Genomic DNA, 13811 nt, shown 5'->3' on the forward strand with positions numbered 1-13811 from the left:
TCCACCTCTGATTTCCCCCAGTGAGTAATGGCTCATAAACCTCTGTTTTCCTCCTCCTCCTGAAGTCAATAATGAGCTCCTTGGTCTTGCTGACATTGAGTGAAAGGTGGTTGTTGTGGCACCATTCAGTCAGATTTTCTTTCTCCCTCCTATATGCTGATTTGATATGCCAACAACAGTGGTGTCATCGGCAAATTTAAATATGGCATTGAAGGTGTGCTTAGCCTCACGGTCATGAAGTATAAAGTGAGTAGAGCAAGGGGCTAAGCTCATAGCCTTGTGGTTCACCTGTGCTGATGGAGATTATGGAGGAGATGTTGTTGCCAATGCAAAATGACTGGGGTCTGCAAGTGAGGAAATCAAGGACCCAAGAAATTCTGCAGATGCTGGAAATCCAAAGCAACACACGCAAGATGCTGGAGGAACTCAGCAGGTCAGGCAGCATCTATGGAAATGAATAAAGTCCTTCTTGTGCAACTGGAGTCCTGAAGGAGGTACTGAGACCAACGTCTTGAAGCCTTTTGATTAGGTTTCAGGATTGTTGGAAGATTTGAATAAGCAAATATGTTCTAAGCACCTAATATTCTCAGTGTAAAAATTTGCCTCACGCATCTTGAAGCTTTTTTCCTCGCAGCTTAAACCTAAAACCTCTAGGTATTTGATACTTCCACCTCAGAGTGAGGATTTATATTTAATTATAGAAATCATTTGATTACAGAAATGAATGAATTTCTAATTGCCAGCATTGGGATTAAAGGAAAAGGCAATTAAAAACATAAATTTGAATTCAGAATGTGCAGTTTTGTCACTTGAATCAGGTTTAGCTCTACTAGTAAATTGTATCTTTTGGACAATTATAAACCATTGTTCATTCATTTTTGGTCATTGAAACCTGAAGCCAAACTTAATTCTACCTCCAGCAGGTGGCAATAACTGCAAGGAAACAACTTGAAAATAAAGAAGTTATTGTTCTCAAATTAAATGCAGATACTGGAAATGGATTGCTTTTCTTTCCATAACTGGTTTAACTAAGATGAAGAATTATATAAATGCAAGCTTCTATACTTCCATTGTCTTTGAGAAACAAACTTTGAACAGAAGGGTGGGATGCTGCTGCAGTATGTAATGTTAAGATTAGAAAACAGGATTAATAAATCTCCTTTTACATCAAATTAAATCAGCAAGGATTGTGCTGGGTAGTCTACAAGTGTTGCTATGCTTACTGCACCAACATAGTACAGTATGCCATATTCAGGTAATCTAATAGTGCTAATCAAGATCTCTTGTGCCTAGTCCCCATGCCGTCCTTTTCGCCTTACTGCCATAAGCTGACTCCCAGATGCTGCTGCATCTTGACTTCTAGTTACTTAACATTGTTCGTATCCCTTGCCTTGCTTCTTATTTCTATAACGTTTCTCTAATTTGGGCTTCTACCCCCATCACCATCATTTGCAAGAATACCTAAATTCTGGATATTGTTTTTTAAAATCTCTCCTCATTGTAGATTCTCCATATAACTTAGAACTCTGACCTAGGTTTTGTCGATTTTATCTCCTTCAGTGTCAGTCTACCTCTGGTGTACTGATGTTAGATGTCCTGTTTAAAGTGTCCTGACTGCATTATGGTCTGGTACGTCAATTCAAATGTACATGAACACAAGACCATAAGATAGAGGAGCAGAATTAGGTCATTTGGCCTGTTGAGTCTACTCCCCCATTCCATCATGGCTGATTTATTATCTTTCTCAATTCCATTCTCTTGTCTTTTCCCCATAATCTTTGACTCCCTTGCTAATCAAGAGCCTACCTACCTTCACTTTAAATATAACCAGTGGCTTGGCTTCTACAGTCATCTGTGGATTTGAATTCCATATATTCATCACCCTCTGGCTAAAGAAATTCCTCTACATCAGAAGCTTCAGAAATTGGTAGACTCAGCCTGATACATAGTAGGATGTTAGTCCCTCCAAGGCCTCAGAAAATGTTTTCTCCACGGTGTTAAAATCAGCGTTTTGGGCAGTGATCCATAAGTCATCAGCATATATAAAATGGCGTGTGACATCATCTGTAGATTGGTCATTCGTGTAGATGTTGTACAACAGCGGTGAAAGCACACTTCCCTGAGGAAGACCATTCTTCTCCTAATCCATCACCTGCTGCGCTTCCACAGAAAACCACCTCCGCGCAAACCCATCCAAGACGCAAGTTTGTGCATTCCACCGCAGGAACCGTGAAGCCAAACGACAGCTTGAAGTAACCCGGTGTGGAGCAACACTGACACATTGCGAGCACCCGATCTACTTAGGAGCCACCCTTGACAGCTGCCTCACTTTCAAGAGCCACAACAATAAGACAAAGGCAAAAGAGAGCGCACGAAACAACATCTTGAATAAGCTCACTAACACAAAATAGGGAGCAAGCTCGAAAACATTGCGAACCAGTGCGCTTGCTGTTTGCTATTCCACTGCCGAATACGCCTGCCCTGCATGGGAAAGATCTACTCATGCTAAGAAGAATTGATGCCATTCTGAATGCAAGCTGCTGACTTATCACAGGTTGTTTAAAACCAACAAACACCAATAGCCTATAGATCCCGGTGGGTATCGCTCCCCCTGATATAAGAAGAATGGTAGCCAGCAAGAAAGAAGGACTCCATCAAACATCAGATGAGGGGCACCCTCTACATGGTCACACACCTACGCCCAGCTACCTAAGGTCAAGAAAGAGCTTCATGAACAGTGTTGTCCCATTACAATCAACCCCATCTGAAGCCCGCATCACCTTGTGGAAAGACCGGCTCGCCAGTCGCAAACAACCTCCAATGATGGAAATTCCACCGGATGAAAGCCTTCCCCCAGGAGCTGATTGCAACTGGGCAACCTGGAAGTGCCTTAACAGACTTAGGACTGGTGTAGGTCGTTCAAAGGTGTCACTAAGCAAATGGGGATATACAACCAGCCCGACAACTTGTGAATGTGGAACTGAGCCACAAATTATGCAACATCTCCTGCAATGCCCATTGCTAGAGGAATCCTGCACTGTTGCAGATCTTGCCAAATTCAACAACAAGGCGCAAAAATGTGTCCGGTTCTGGCTGGGCCATGTATAGACTGTCTGTGGACACGATAAGAAGAAGCCTAATACATCACAGGCCTATTCCTCCACACCATCAAAAGTATCTACTGTACACCATAAACAACAGGAATTCTGCAGATGCTGGAAATTCAAGCAACACACATAAAAGTTGCTGGTGAACGCAGCAGGCCAGGCAGCATCTGTAGGAAGAGGTACAGTCGACGTTTCAGGCCGAGACCCTTCGTCAGGACTAACTGAAGGAAGAGTGAGTAAGGGATTTGAAAGTTGGAGGGGGAGGGGGAGATCCAAAATGACAGGAGAAGACAGGAGGGGGAGGGATGAAGCCAAGAGCTGGACAGGTGATAGGCAAAAGGGATACGAGAGGATCATGGGACAGGAGGTCTGGGAAGAAAGACAAGGGGGGGGGGGAACCCAGAGGATGGGCAAGGGGTATATTCAGAGGGACAGAGGGAGAAAAAGGAGAGTGGGAGAAAGAATGTGTGTATAAAAATAAGTAACAGATGGGGTACGAGGGGGAGGTGGGGCATCAGCGGAAGTTAGAGAAGTCGATGTTCATGCCATCAGGTTGGAGGCTACCCAGACGGAATATAAGGTGTTGTTCCTCCAACCTGAGTGTGGCTTCATCTTTACAGTAGAGGAGGCCGTGGATAGTGTGACGAGAATACACATAAATTAAGATGTTTGCTGGCCTGGGCTGGCACCAGTGGCATCAGCAGTTGGTCTGCCACCTGTCCTCAGGGGAGGGAGAGATAAGGAACACAATGAAGCAGCATTTGGAGATGTTAATGAAGGAGCCATCAGTCTGGGTATTGTCAAGATCGGCTCCCCCTTTGAACCCTGAACTGTTTGAAGTGATGGACGGGCGATCTGGAGATGTGTAATGAAGGGACGGGAGAGAGAGCTATCTAGAGCGGCTCCCCCTTTGAACCCTGAACTGTTTGAAGTGATGGACAGGCGATACCCCAGCAGGGGGATAAAAAGGGACAGGTTCGCTAAGGCAGGACACACACGACACCCGAGGTAACGAGACCCTGGAAGCGGTGCGCCTCTCACAAGTCGGTGGAAAGTATCGGGCCATAAGCGCACAGGGTGGAAAGGTACGATCAGCGGGAACCCGGTGTGTGTCCACCCTCGCTTGGGTGCGAGGTTCACTGCAGAGGATTGACCGCATCTGGAGGAGGGGTCACAGTCGGTGACCTCAGGTGACATCACAAAGGACCCGCCCGAAAGCTGCTTGTGAGCAATATCGCCAGTCTGTGAGTGGAAGCCGTTCTGAACGATCAGTCGTTCTCGTTCTCTCTCTCCCTCCCCCCACGTTGTCCATCGCCATGGCAATGATTACTGCGAACTGAACTAAATTGGACTGAACTTTGTGTCACTTTGAAATTGGTCATTTGCCCCTAGACAACGATAGAGCTTAATTGATGCTGTTATCTTAATTCTGTGCACAGGTGTGTTTATCATTGCTGAACTGTTGCATTTATTATCCTTTTGATTACTGTGTTGCTTGTTTCTTTAATAAAACTTTCTTAGTTCTAGTAATCCAGACTCCAACTGAGTGATCCATTTCCGCTGGTTTGGCAACCCAGTTACGGGGTATGTAACAATAGACATGTCAGAATGGGAATGGGATGTGGAATTAAAATGTGTGGCCACTGGGAGATCCTGCTTTCTCTGGCGGACAGAACGTAGATGTTCAGCAAAGCGGTCTCCCAGTCTGCGTCAGGTCTCGCCAATATATAAAAGGCCACAGCGGGAGCACCGGACGCAGTATATCACCCCAATCGACTCACAGGTGAAGTGTTGCCTCACCTGGAAGGACTGTTTGGGGCCCTGAATGGTGGTAAGGGAGGAAGTGTAAGGGCATGTGTAGCACTTGTTCCGCTTACACAGATAAGTGCCAGGAGGGAGATCAGTGGGGAGGGATGGGGGGGACGAATGGACAAGGGAGTTGCGTAGGGAGCGATCCCTGCGGAATGCAGGGGGGGGGAGGGAAAGATGTGCTTAGTTCACAGCTATCTGGACTATTCCTCTTCTCACCCTGTCTCTTGCAAAAATGCCATCCCCTTCTCGCAATTCCTCCGTCTCCGCCGCATCTGCTCTCAGGATGAGGCTTTTCATTCTAGGTCGAGGGAGATGTCTTCCTTTTTTAAAGAAAGGGGCTTCCCTTCCTCCACTATCAACTCTGCTCTTAAACGCATCTCTCCCATTTCACGTACATCTGCTCTCACTCCATCCTCCCGCCACCCCACTAGGAATAGGGTTCCCCTGGTCCTCACCTACCACCCCACCAGCCTCCAGGTCCAACATATTATTCTCCGTAACTTCCGCCACCTCCAACGGGATCCCACCACTAAGCACATCTTTCCCTCCCCACCCTCTGCATTCCGCAGGGATCGCTCCCTACGCAACTCCCTTGTCCATTCGTCCCCCCCATCCCTCCCCACTGATCTCCCTCCTGGCACTTATCCGTGTAAGCAGAACAAGTGCTACACATGCCCTTACACTTCCTCCCTTACCACCATTCAAGGCCCCAAACAGTCCTTCCAGGTGAGGCAACACTTCACCTGTGAGTCGACTGGGGTGATATACTGCATCCGGTGCTCCCGATGTGGCCTTTTATATATTGGCGAGACCCGACGCAGACTGGGAGACTGCTTTGCTGAACATCTACGCTCTGTCCGCCAGAGAAAGCAGGATCTCCCAGTGGCCACACATTTTAATTCCACATCCCATTCCCATTCTGACATGTCTATCCACGGCCTCCTGTACTGTGAAGATGAAGCCACACTCAGGTTGGAGCAACAACACCTTATATTCCGTCTGGGTAGCCTCCAACCTGATGGCATGAACATCGACTTCTCTAACTTCCGCTGATGCCCCACCTCCCCCTCGTACCCCATCTGTTACTTATTTTTATACACACATTCTTTCTCTCACTCTCCTTTTTCTCCCTCTGTCCCTCTGAATATACCTCTTGCCCATCCTCTGGGTCACCCCCCCCTTGTCTTTCTTCCTGGACCTCCTGTCCCATGATCCTCTCGTATCCCCTTTTGCCTATCACCTGTCCAGCTCTTGGCTCCATCCCTCCCCCTCCTGTCTTCTCCTATCATTTTGGATCTCCCCCTCCCCCTTCAACTTTCAAATCCCTTACTCACTCTTCCTTCAGTTAGTCCTGACGAAGGGCCTCGGCCTGAAACGTCGACTGCACCTCTTCCTAGAGATGCTGCCTGGCCTGCTGTGTTCACCAGCAACTTTTATGTGTGTTACTGTACACCATGCCATTTCCTTACAGCTACCACTGGCTGAAACCTGAAGCTCTAACCTGCAAGTAACTTCCCTTCAACCTTTTGTTTTTGAATCAACTTGCACAACTTTAATCTCTTATTTAATATAGCAACACTAAGACTACTTTGCAATACAATGGACTTTTTTTGATGGTGTTCTTTTATTTAATGGGTACAATTTATGTTTTTCTTGTGAACATTGAGTCTGTAATGTCTGTAACGCTGCTAGAGTTTTTCTTTTCACCTGTACATATGACAATAAACATTTTCCTTTGATCTTAAGGTACAGTATTAATGCTTGTTTTATATAAAGGAGGGTGCTGGGAATGATGTTTTTCACAGATAATAAGTAGTTAGCTGTGTTAACATCCTCTGGGATTAGACATTTTGATGCTGTCCATTATCCTAAGAAGATTTAACAGTAATCACTAACTCTGCCACGTAAAAAGTCTGATGACTACTGGCTTCCCCCTAGTAGAATGTACCGGAATCAGTGCTTGTCCTGAGGAGTTTTTGGGGAAATATAACTTACTTCCAATCAAGATTCCTGACAGTAAGCAATTATTAAAATACTAATAGTAGCACATCAATATGGTGGATTACTACTTACTGTTGCAATAAACCTTACTTAAAAATATGACATTTATCTACTGGAACTACAGTATATTAGAAATTTTAAAAAATAGAATGTTCCTTTATATGTATTTGATATTCTAGACATTTTCTAGTTTGGAACTGAATTCAGAATGCTGTCTTTTGAAAACTTTATTAAATGCAGTAAGAACCAATGCTATTGGAGTTGTATAAATGTTTATAAGTAGGTGAATTTTGCACTGTAGACTTCTTTTAAGTTGGGTGGATTCCAATGGACAATAATTAAATGTTTCTGGGTTAGTTTACTCATGTAACTATAATGCTTTGTTAATTGAAATTAATGGATGGTGAACATGACATTTATATTTCACAAGTCTTGTGTAAGATATTCCAGGAAATCACAGCCTAGGGAAAATTTAATCAAATATTTTTTTACATGCATCCCTTGAAAAGAGACAGTTCTCTCTCCCTGACAGGTTAATGCAAACAAGAAATTCATTTGTAAAACTTGTAATTATATTCTGCGAAGTCCATGATCACTAAAGATATTCCCTTGGTTGTATTTAATGTTAAAAAATTTGATAATTTTCTAATAATCAAGTTGACAATATTAATTTGCAATTATATTTAAGAATCGCTAAATTCTCCTCAATCTCCCAAGAAAACCTTGTGACAGAATTTTAAAAAATAAACACTGTAATTTCGGAAAATCTGAGGTAAAATGAAAAGGTCTGGAAATCCCTGTCTGAATCAGGAAAGAGTATAGCGTTCTTAGTTTTTGGAAATGATATTCAGTTCCAACTGGTTTGTCTTTAATTATAACATAAGTATTTATCTGGTTGCAGATAAGTTTCCTTCAGAAACTTCGAATTGGATAGCTTCACATTTCTTCCAATTAGCTTCATATAGATAGAAGTCTTTATCAAACCAATAATTATCTATCAACAAGTTGAATGGCAGGCGAGGAACATCAGTTTCTCTTGATAGAAATACGTTCTGTACCACATTTGAAACACTGAAAACAAATGGAAATTTCTCCAGGGCAATGATAGAATTATTAATATAAATCTTGACAGATTGCCAAATAAATCTGAGACCTATGAGAATAAGAACCATATTGAGGGGTAAATTTCCTTCACATTCTTCAATCATTAAGATCTCTGAAATGCTTAATATGGAAGTGGGGCTGGGGACAGGCTTCTTTGTGTGTTTGTGTCAAGGTTGGTTAGCCAGAGCAAATCAAGATGTGGTTGTTAATCACATAAATATGTAAGCATTAGTGTTTGTTTCTATTGTTGGCCCCTAGTATATCTGTTCATTGATAGAACAAATCTATTTACCTCGTCTCTGCTGACGTTGGGATGATCTGTTCAATTGGGATAATCCTGTGTGAGAGCAATTGGTTTCCAACCAGTGCTATTTTTAAACTGTTGATTTCATCATCACCCACGTCCAGTTAATTAATGGCTTAGAAGCATCTGGGCTGTATATCTGCTTGAAACAGAACCAGACTGATCATAAACATAGCAACACAATTAACAAGGTAACAAAAATAGACTTCCCATTAACTTTGAACAGCACTGTCCTGCATGAAGACAAGTGTGAGGTATTGCACTTCGGTTGGACCAACCAAGGTAGGTTTTACATGCTGAACAGTAGAGCACTGAAGAGTGTTTGCAGAACAAAAGGATCCAGGAATACAGGTCCATAATCCATTGAAAGTAGTGTCACAGGTAGATAGGGTCGTTAAGAAAGCTTTTGGCACGCTGGCCTTCATAAATCAAAGTACTGAGTACAGGAGATGGGATGTTATGGTGAAGATGTACGAAACATTGGTGAGGCTGAATTTGGAGTATTGTGTGCAGTTTTAGTCGCCTACCTACAGGAAAGATGCAAACATGGTTGAAAAAGTGCAGAGAAAATTTACAAGAATTTTGCCATATCTTGAGGATCTGAGTTAGGGATGGATGAAGAATAGGTTAGGACTTTACTCCTTGGAACATAGAAGATTGAGAGGAGATTTGATAGAGGTATACAAAATTATGAGGGGTATAGATAGGGTAAATGAAAGCAGGCTTTTTCCAGTGAGGTTGGGTGGAAATGCAACCAGAAGTCATGGGTGAAGGATGAAAGATGAAAAGTTTAAGAGAAACATTAGGAGAAACTTCTTCACTCAGAGGGTCATGAGAGTGTGAAATGAGCTGCCAGCACAAGTGGTGCATGCAAGTTCAATTTCAATGTTTAAGAGAAGTTTGGATAGGTGCATGGATGGTAGGGGTATGGAGGGCTATGGTTCTGGTGCAGGTCGATGGGAGTAGGCAGATTAAGTAGTTCAGCATGGACTAGATGGGCCAAAGGATCTGTTTCTGTGTTGTACTTTTCTATGACTCTATTCAATTATGGATCTGATCCACACTCAGTATGACTGCTTTATTAGACCTTCTTTTCCTAATAAAGTGACCACAGTGTGCGTGTGTTGTCTTCTGCTGCTGTAGACTATACTCATCAAGGTGTTGTGTATTAAGATGCTCTTCTGCACACCACTACAGTAATGTCTGATTATTTGAGTTACTGTCATGTTCCTGTCAGCTTGAACTAGACTGGCCATTCTCCTCTGACCTCTCTCATTAACAAGGTGCTTTCACCCACAGAACTGTCATGCATTGGATTTTTTTTTGTTTTACGCACCATTCTCTGTAAACTCTGGAGATCGTTGTGCTTGAAAATTCCAGGAGATCAGCAGTTTCTGAGATACTCAAACCAATCTGTCTGACACTTCAATTATATTTCTTCTCCATTCTGATGTTTGGCCTGAATGATAACTAAACCTCTTGACCATGTCTGCATGCTTTTACGTCATGAGTTGCTGCCACATGATTGGCTGATTAGATATTTGCATTAATATGCAGCTGTAGCTAATAAAGTGGCCACTGAGTGTATACTATTGGTGTGCCAACGAGGGTGCATTATTATTTGATTGACACATCACATGCTACTAATATATCGTAATCATTTCCTTCATTTCAGAGTGCATTGGGAATACAACAATGAGTAGATCAGCGAATGAGGTTTGTAGCAGTTTGGGTAAGTAATTTTCCAACTTAATACATGTACTAGAAGGCAATTATGGCCTTTCTTTTAATTAAAATTAATCACCTATACTTCCAAACTGTAAGCATCGGGGGATGTGATCTGGACGGTTTATAGCCTGCAGGCAACCTGTTGTCTCAGTGGTAATTTTCCAATTAAAGGTAAAAGTGGCGACCATCTGCTGCACAAAGCTTGCCCCGTACAGACTGATGAAACGATGGAATCTTCCAACACACAACTAAACCTTTAATCTCATGGGAATGCCAAATGAACAGATAAGAAAAAACAAGTCAATTACTGTAGAGGGTATAACCTGGAAAATTCCCCTCTGACTTTCTGAGCTCATTAAAAGCACTCCTGAAGACCATGTTGACCTTGCCTAGCTTCCCTTTCATAAGGCATGGTTTCTGCTTCAATGAAGAATTGGTTCAGCTCTCATTTGAAAGCTTGCTGTCTGCACAAGTTCACAATTCATCTTAAAGATCTACAATCAATTGGCAGAAGAAGTACCGGCTAAATCTGCATATTTCTTGCGCTTGTATAACTTGTAGTCTTCTGCAATCAATCAAACACCAAATCAACAAGTGTAATCCAGTTCTCTATTTGTACCTTTGATAAGAACATACTCAGTTTTGCAAGCTTACCTCAGTAACTAAATTTACTGAAGTTGGGAATCATTCTTTTAATTTTCCTCTGACTATACTGTATCTTTGTGTTACCCATCTAAATGTCTTAAGTATTCATTAACTCTTGAAATTGTGGCCCAATCAATGTCATATGCTAAGATAAAATAATGTGCTTTGTTTTATATAAAATTTTCTTTTTAATATAGTCTAATTGATGTGAATTCTCAGTATCGGTCATAAATTTTACATAATTATGTCACAAAATTCCTGATTCCCATAGCTGAGTTCAATTCTAATCCTGGTAAAATACTCTACTTCCTCTATAGCCAAGAAGGACAAGCAGACACAAAGAAACAACACAATTTGCAAGATCCCCTCCAAGTGTACATCATCTTGATATTGATATATTGACGTGCATTCTTATTGGTGGGAATAATTCTCACACTTGTGACTCAATGAACTCACACTAAACGCTGGAGGAGCTCATCAGGTCAGGCGACACCTATGGAGAGGAATAAACAGTCAACATTTCTGGCTGAGACCCTCCATCGGGATTATTACTCAATTATGTTGTGGGAGCACTTGAACTAGAAAGACTATGATACCCCAAGAAGGCAGCTAGCTCGCCAGCACCTTCTCAGGGACAATTAGAGACAGGTAATACATGCTATGAGTGGCAGGGTGGAGACAGAGATGTAAGGTGCTCCTTCCCTCTGTAGCCTACAGGCCACCCTTGGATAAGTTATAGTATCTGCTTAGTTCCGCACCCCCCAACCAATCAGGGTCACATGAAGCCACGTGAGCAGGTGGTGGATGGTCGTATTAGCAGCTGGTGCATATCACAAATCCTGGTTATGTGACCTGTGAGGCCAGGCAGACTATCTCCGAAGAGTATTGATAATGGCTGGGGCTGCTTGTTTTGTAAAGATACTACCCAGAAGAACGCAATGGCAAACCACTCTGTAGAAAAATCTGACAAGAACAATGATGTTCCTGGAAAGATCATGATCACCCTCATCGTAGGCACGGCCCATAACGAACAAACTAATACATGCCAGCCTTGCCAACGATGGAGTACTGTATATCCTGATAAAAATAGATGTCGTCATCTATAAACATGACAACCATTTCCCCAACATCTATATCTAAGCCTTTCATGAAGCCAGTGATAGGAAGAGGACTAAGGAACACCGTAGCCATCAGTCAGATGCACAACCACCAATGTGTGTCTTGAGGAAAGTAGTTAAACTGTGGCAGACATGTCCCATCATTTTCACATGATTCTGTCTTGTAGAATAAATAATAATGTCGTAAGAATGTAAGAAACTGGAGCAGAAATTGCCCATAAATCCATCGAGTATGCTCCACCATTCAATGATGTCATGACCTTTGGCCTCAGAAAATTGTGGGTGGCATGTTAGTGTAATACTATTATAATGCCAGTGTTCTGGGTTCAATTCCCTCCTCTGTCTGTAAGGAGTCAAGACCCTGTGGATTTACTCTGGGTGCTCCTGTTTCCTCCCAGATTCCAAAGACGTACATTGGGTGTAAATGGGTGGTGTGGGCCAGAGGGCGTTTTACCATGCTGTATCTCTAAATAAAAATCAAATCATAAGCTTTGATATCCCCTGTATGCGTGAGTGTGTGCGTATGCATCGTGCCCATGGGTTGGGAGAGGGTGAGGAAGAGGCATGGGCCCCATTGGGTAGTTTCTTATTCAGCTATTCTCTGCATTTTGTGTAAAACTAAGTTGAGAAAGTCATTTAAGGATCACAGAGTGATGAGAACTCTTTTAAAAAGTTTATTGAAAGCTGACCAAATGCCACAAATAAAATAATTACAAGCACTATGAATAATATGACAATAAAATGAAACCATTTTCCAACACATAGTAAGAACACACAGACATCCCAGCGTGAAGTGTAATTACCAGTAATGCAGGCTTTACCTAAGTCTTTCCTTAGCCACACAATCTAGAACCTTTTAAAGCCCAGCTTTGTCTAATCATCTTGTGCTCCTTACCTTTTTTAAAAAATCTGGTCCATATGTTAAGATATTCTGATTCAATTCCAAAGAAATAAAGACTGAAGAGTCTCAGCCCGAAACGTTGACTCCTTATTCCCTTCCATAGATGCTGCCTGACCTGCTGAGTTCCTCCAGCATTTTGTGTGTGTGTTGCTCTGGATTTCCAGCATCTCTTATGTTTATGATTTGTCTCTCCAAAACTGACTCTTGAATAAGACTGCTTCACTATAAGAGATGCAGTCCATTAGATGCGACTCTGAACCCAGGATTCTGTCTGCTTTAAGAGGATTTAAAAGTCCCTCCCATGCTGCAGTTTTCCTGTGAGTCATCTGCTGTTCTTTTTACTTTGTGTGACCAAACACCAAGGCCGTACATCTTTCCATCGAGGAATGCAATACAAGGTTATAAGATGGAGTTTGTAAGATCCCAAATGCATTGAAGAGGGAATCACCAGAGGAGGCGCCAAATGGCTGTAGGGTTTCAATATATTAAATATTCCAGCCATGATAATAGATATGTTTGCATTCCAACTGCACTCATTTTGAAATGACCATTTTTATGTCTGTGGTACATCTATAGTACAAATGCTGGCTCTGTTTAGATATTGTATAAATATGTCCATTTTTTACCCTAGTTTTAATGTTAGGCCTCTGCGTTTTATCTCAGTTTCTCAGTTAAACAGTTTAAACCATTTCTGAAATAATCATTAAGGTCTCCAGTGCAACGTAAAATCTGTCAGGAAACAAATAGCTTTGAATAAAGTAAAAGCTTGTAAATTATTTTAATTATCTGGAATTTTGGAAGCTGTATTGGTAAAAATCCAATGTATCTGAAAAACATCCAGTCAAAATTTCTGAAAATATCCCAACTGCACCTTCATAGTGAAATGACCGTTTTTATTTCTGTGGTACATCTATACTGTAGTACAAATGCCCACTTGGTTTAGATATCATATAAATATGTCTATTTTAATCCTGGCTTTAATGTTAGACCTCTGTGTTTCATCTCAGTTTCTTAGATAAACAAATTAAAACGTTTCTGGAATAATCATAAAATCTCCTGTGTGAAATAAAATCTGTCAGGAAGAAAATAGC

This window comes from Mobula hypostoma, chromosome 13 (assembly GCF_963921235.1).
Source record: "Mobula hypostoma chromosome 13, sMobHyp1.1, whole genome shotgun sequence".
Taxonomy (NCBI): domain Eukaryota; kingdom Metazoa; phylum Chordata; class Chondrichthyes; order Myliobatiformes; family Myliobatidae; genus Mobula; species Mobula hypostoma.